Raw genomic sequence first — 6,440 nt, forward strand, 5'->3', positions numbered from 1 at the left:
TTTTAATAGATCATATGTTTGTTAATTTTTTTCCATATTTACTAAATATATATTCACTTATCAAAACTTTACCTATAATTTAACAAAGTAAGATTGAAATAATATTCATGTAACAAAAAAACCCGAAAAACCCGACAAAACCGAATCAATCCAAACCGATATAATTGATTTGGTTTGGTTTTGATAAAAAACGAACCAACCCGGTCCATGTACACCCCTATTATAGACCATGCAAGAAAATATGTTGATGCAGAAGAGAGCATGATATTGTGTTCATAGGTGTACACAATATATAACTGAGGATAAGCCCAGAGGTGTACCTGAGGATAAGGGTATGGGTTCATATGAACCCATGCTCATTTTCCTATACCATATATAACAGTATATGGTATCTCTTTAAGATTGCTTGAATATACATCTATGTACCCAAGTTTAAAGAGTCTTTTGCTATAATTATTGTGTACACCTTTAAAAGTGGAGTCATGTTTCAAATTCACGTATATCTTGTTATTTTTTCCTTTCTTTTTCTAGAATTGAGCCAAGAGGTTTAGATCTCACATCTATTTTATTCTTTTTTTCACCTTTTTTCTTTTTCTAAGAATCGGGTCTATTCTTAGGAGATGGGCATGTATCGTATCCCCTTTTTGCGTTTTAATTAAGTACTTTTTATTTTACTTTCTTTCAAAATCACCAAGTCTGACATATTGAAATTATTGTTCCCCTCCAACTATCACGGTTTACAACAACAACAACAAACCCAATTTGATCTCAACATGTGGTGTCTGGGGAGAGTAGTCTGTACGCAGACCTTACCCTTACCTAATGCAGGTAGAGAGGTTATTTCCAATAGACCCTCAGCTCAAGAAGGACAAAAAGAGGAAGAGGGAAGCAAGATAGGAAGAAAGATGGAAGAGAAAAAATTTAAAAATATAATGAATTCATAGTAAAAATCTAAAGGTTGAACACGTTAAATATAAATCATGAATCAAACTCTTCGTAATAATGCACACATGTTCTTGAAATATTATATACACTTTTACCTAAGTCCATTATATGACAAAGCACATGTAAACTTTCATGCAAGAACTTTATTAATTTGATCATTTATATTTTGTGTTTTATGCGATGCTAATGAGTAAAAAAATAAGATATGGTAATGTACAAAATCCTTTGGATCACGAACATAAAAGAGCGTATACTATCAAGAATAAATGTACAATATTGATTGATGTTGTAGTCTAAATACGAAAATAAAAAAAATGATCATTTATAGGCGACTGACATGCATGTTATTTTAATTAGGACATTAGGATTATTATTGAGTGACAATCTAAAGCACTTTAATGAAAAAATGTATGAAACTCCCGCTCAACGTCAAGCACCTTTCATGTTGTCAACATCTAGTATCTCATTGTGTTACTATATGATAGTATTTTATTACATTGACAACAAGTATCTTATTGTATCAATATCGAGCGTCACACTACATTAGGGTTGAGTATTAGAGATCGTACATAAATTGCAATGCATCGGCAATACCACGTAAGCTCAAATTTACGTCACGTATTATTAAGATTGCAATGCATGTTGAGCGGCCTTTAGAAATATCAAATATAAAATTGATAAACTAAGTTCGAGAAATATGAGTTGTACATTTTATTACTTAAATTAATTGTGCGTAGCTTCAACTATACTCATTGAGATGAAGTTGTACAAAATTATCAATTGTATGTTTGAAATTTCAAAAGAATCTAAGTTGTCGTTGCTGGAGTTTAAGGGTATGATATATTGCCAGTAGATATACTAGGGCCAATATTGATAATTGCGATGTTTATTGCCTATGTCATAATTTTGCTTACCGACCATGGGTCATAGAAACAGTCATCACTCCTTATAGTTAAAAAATGATTACATCGTGTGTATTTTCTTGTATAAGACCATAAAATCAAATAGTGTTAACATAAAATCCCATAATGGGGCATCCTTTTTGTGACGACCCAAAGGGTCATCACCTGTTTTTTCATTTATTTCGTGCTTTCGAGGCCTTGAAAATTTCATTTTTAGTCGCCTCGATTTGCGTACGCAGTCCGGGCGCGTAGCCGGAAAGCTTATATGTGAAATTCTGTAAAAAAAAAAAAATGCTAAAATATGGAATTAAAATGAGCAAAGTTGACTTTGGTCAACATTTTGGGTAAACGGACCCGGACCCATGATTTGACGGTCCCGGAGGGTCCGTAGAAAAATATAGGACTCGGGCGTATGCCCGGAATCGAAATCCGAGGTCCCGAGCCCGAGAAATGAATTTTTAAAAGAAATTATTTTTCTGAAATTAATATGGAAATTTGAAATGAAAATGGATTAGAAAGTGTTGGTATCGGGACCGTATTTTAGTTCCGGCACCTGGTATAGGTCTTATATGTGATATAAGACGTTTCTGTGGAATTTGACTGAAATCAGATGTCGTTTGACGTGTTTCGGACTTAAATCTCAAAAAAATGGAAGTTTATGAAATTTGGAAGAAATCATGGATTTTAAGGCTTAATTCAGTGTTTTTGATGTTATTTTGGCGATTTGATCGCACGGTTGAGTTCGTAGGATGTTGTTGAGTTAGTGTGTGTGCTTGGTTAGGAGCCCTGAGGGCTAAGGAGTGTTTTCGGAGTTGTTCGGGGTGGTTTTGGACTTAGGATGATAGCAGATTTTCTGCAATTTTTGCACAGGAATTCCCTTCTTCGCGTTCGCGGCCTTCAGCTCGCGTTCGCGATGCCTGTCGTGTCCCCCTTCTTCGCGTTCGCGAACCACATCTCGCGTTCGCGTAGCTCCAGCTCTCCCTTCATCGCGTTCGCGAACCACATCTCGCGTTTGCGTAGCTCCAGCTCTCCCTTCATCGCGTTCGTGAACCACATCTCGCGTTCGCGTAGGCCAATTCTGTGGACCCCCAGTGCCTTCCTTTTCGCGTTCCCAGTCCTCCTCTCGCGAACGCGAAGCTTGTCAGCTTCCTTTCTTCGCGAACACGACTCTCATGTCGCGAACGCGTAGTGCAAAATCGCCCAGTAATTTTTTTTTAAAAAGTTTCAGAACAGGGCATACGGGTTTTAACTCAAATTCACTCGAGCTCTCTTATTCCCCAAGCTCTAGGAGACCATTGAAGCCCCCATTTCTTCAAGACCACTTGGGTCAAATTCAATTTTCTTCGATTTAGACCTCGTTTTGGGGTCGAATTTGAAAACAAATTGTATATTCGGGCTCGTGGGGGAATGGGTGATATGAAATTGGTTCGAACCTCGTGTTTTGACCAAGCGAGCCCGGGGTCGATTTTTGGAATTTTTGGAAGAAAAGTTGGGAATCTATATTTAGGCATTGGGTTTGATTTGTTTAGCTATTATTGATATTATAAAGTCATTATTTCATAGATTTGATTGAGTTGGAGCCGAATTCGAAAGGGAAAGCGGTCGTTGTGGATTGATTTAGCCGTGGAAGTTGAGGTAAGTGTTGGTCTAACTTTGGCTTGAGGGAATAGGAGTAGAGTCTTATTTGCTAATTGCTAATTGTCGAGTACGGCGTATAGGCATGGTGACGAGTGTATACACTGGTGTCTAGCATGACCGTGAGTCCCTATATTGTGTTTGTTCGGATTTTGTTGTGGTTCTTTCATGCTTAACTGATTCTTTGGAGCGATGGCTCGCATGATAAAGTGAATTATAAGTGGAAAGTGAAAGAAAAAGAATTAGATATTGATTATTCCCTTGTCGGGACGTATTATTGGTTTGTTGATTTTCTCCCTTGCCGGGATATTGAGTTCATTGATATTGCTCCCTTGCCAGAACTTAGTTGTGTTATTATATTCCCTTGTCGGGATTTCTCGCATTAATTGTTACTCCCCTTGCCCCTTATTTGCGGTTGTTGTCTGGGTGAGTATTGGAGATATTCTTTTTATAAGGATCGGATTGCGCGCCGCAACAAATATAAAAGGTATTGATATGGATCGGGTTGCACGCCGCAACACTACTATATATATTTGGGTCGGGTTGCACGCCGCAACAATGATAATTGTGGGTCGGGTTGCACGCCGCAACATTACTATATATATTTGGATCGGGTTGCACGCCGCAACAATGATAATTGTGGATCGGGTTGCACGCCGCAACAGTACTGTTATGTGGTTGGATCGGGTTGCGCGCCGCAACAAATTATAGATTAAGTGTGCTTGTTCCGGATATAGGTTTCTGTTGGCTGTTCTGTCTTTAAATTTAGACTTCATGTTATGTCTGTTACCTCCCCACAGCATGTTCCCCCTCCTTTTATAAACTACTTATATCCTGTTTATTTTTCGCAATATATATTATAACTGCACAGGTTTATCTGGTAGTCTGGTCTAGCCTCGTCACTACTTCGCTGAGGTTAGGCTAGGAACTTACCAACACATGGGGTCGGTTGTGCTGATGCTTCACTCTGTGCATTTTTTTGTACAGATCACAGTGCCGGAGCAGCTTTTGGACAGCAGTAGGAGATTCGGGAGCTGACCTTCAGTCCGGGGACATTCGAGGTAGCCTTGCTGACGTGCGCAGGCCCAGAGTCCCTTTCTATTTTTATTTAGTTTGTTATCTCTTGTACCGAAACAGACAGTTATATGTTTCATTCAAACCTTGTATTTAGTATTCTCTAGACGTTCGTGAGTATTGTGACACCGGTTCTTGGGTAGAGTTGTATATGGATTTCCGTTTTGTTTTCAGTAAATTACAATTAAGTCTTCCGCTTTATTATTAAATGTTTCGCTGCTTTAATATTGTCAATGTTTGTTAAAAGAAGTAATAAGTAATTGGCTTGCCTAGCTCCTATCAGTAGGCGCCATCACGACTTCCTCGGGTGGAAAATCCGGATCGTGACACTTTTATATCACACGTTTTTTTAGGATGAGGTCTCATAGCTAGATAACACAAGTTTTAATAAAGTATAAATTAAGGTTCTTATGATTAGATTCACTTTACCTTATGATGGATGTTTTTGAAGGACGGACAGACGCTCCCCTCCTAATGTATGGAGCTCTTGTTGTTTTAGTACTTATGAAAGCAAAATTGTCACTCCCTCCCGATTTGCAAAAGCTTCTTACAATATATACTTATTATTCTTGTTAGTTCATAAAGAGTTGCTTCCTATTTGACTAATATAAATGTTATGAGATGCTCTTCAGTCTTATCTATATCTATCTTTATGTATTTATATTATATATTATTATAATAGTTGGGAGCCCTTAACTAAAAAGTTATAGTATCTAAATGCCCTTCTAAATATATTTAAATACTTTATTTATACCAAAAGATATAAATAAATAACAAAATTTATTCGAAGGGATGTGATCTTCCACATTACTGAAAGTGGTGACTCTTCACAATCTGTAAATCTAAAGGCAGACATTTATAGCGGGTGTATCAATTGAAATTATAACATACAAAAACAAACATAAAGCCTAAATTCTAGAAAAGCATTCGAGATTAATAAAAAAAGTTCATGGTTCTGGTTCACATTTATTTGTGAAACGGTACCTTCTTACTAGATAAGTTTCTATGAACCTTTTCAACCCTTTTGTTTCCCTTGAATATTGCTTTATGATTTTTGTGATTATTATTGGCTTGCTGATAACGTCAATACTACTTTTCAATTCTAGATCAATACTTACTATAATATGATGTGTCTGTCGATTACCATTCATTAATGAAAATTAGCCAAAGCCAAAAACTCTTTTGGAGGCTCAAGTAGAGGCCTGTTTACTTGTGTTTTCTCATATGAATCTTTTGTCTTAGGCTATTGGGGATCCCATTTCCATACTAACGCAAGATATGCTTATTGGACATTATGTATTAACGAGCTAAAATCATCGAGGTATTTGTATAAATAGATATAATTCATGTAATCACAGAAACTATCAAAATGAAAAAAGAAGTGACAATAGTCACTATAAGTATACGAATGAACCGTCATCCTTCGGAACCATATCACATCCCCGATCTGATGAAATAGGATTAATTGAGACGGTATTTTATAAATACGTAATTATCTTGAATATATTAACCATTTCTTTATTTTTCGATTGCCTGAAAGGGACAAAAGAAAGATCTTGTTGTTTCTTCAACAATTTCTGACCTCTAGTGGACCTCTCGGTAGGATTCGAATGGAAATTCTATTTCTGATAATTGAACACCATTATAAGTAAATTTAATATGCATTTGTCTAATCCATTCCTGCAAATCTTCAGACCATTCAGGAAGTTGCAAGAATAACATACGCCCGAGATTTTTGGCTATTATCAATTAAGGTAATACAATATATTTTCGAAGAATTGATTGAGTTATTAACATGTACAAGCATAAGATTCATTCAATAGCCAAGCAGGAGAGTATGCACCACTCCGAAGTACTAATAACTAAGTTGAAAAGAGAGCGAGG

This window comes from Nicotiana sylvestris, chromosome 3 (genome assembly GCF_000393655.2).
Source record: "Nicotiana sylvestris chromosome 3, ASM39365v2, whole genome shotgun sequence".
NCBI classification, from domain to species: domain Eukaryota; kingdom Viridiplantae; phylum Streptophyta; class Magnoliopsida; order Solanales; family Solanaceae; genus Nicotiana; species Nicotiana sylvestris.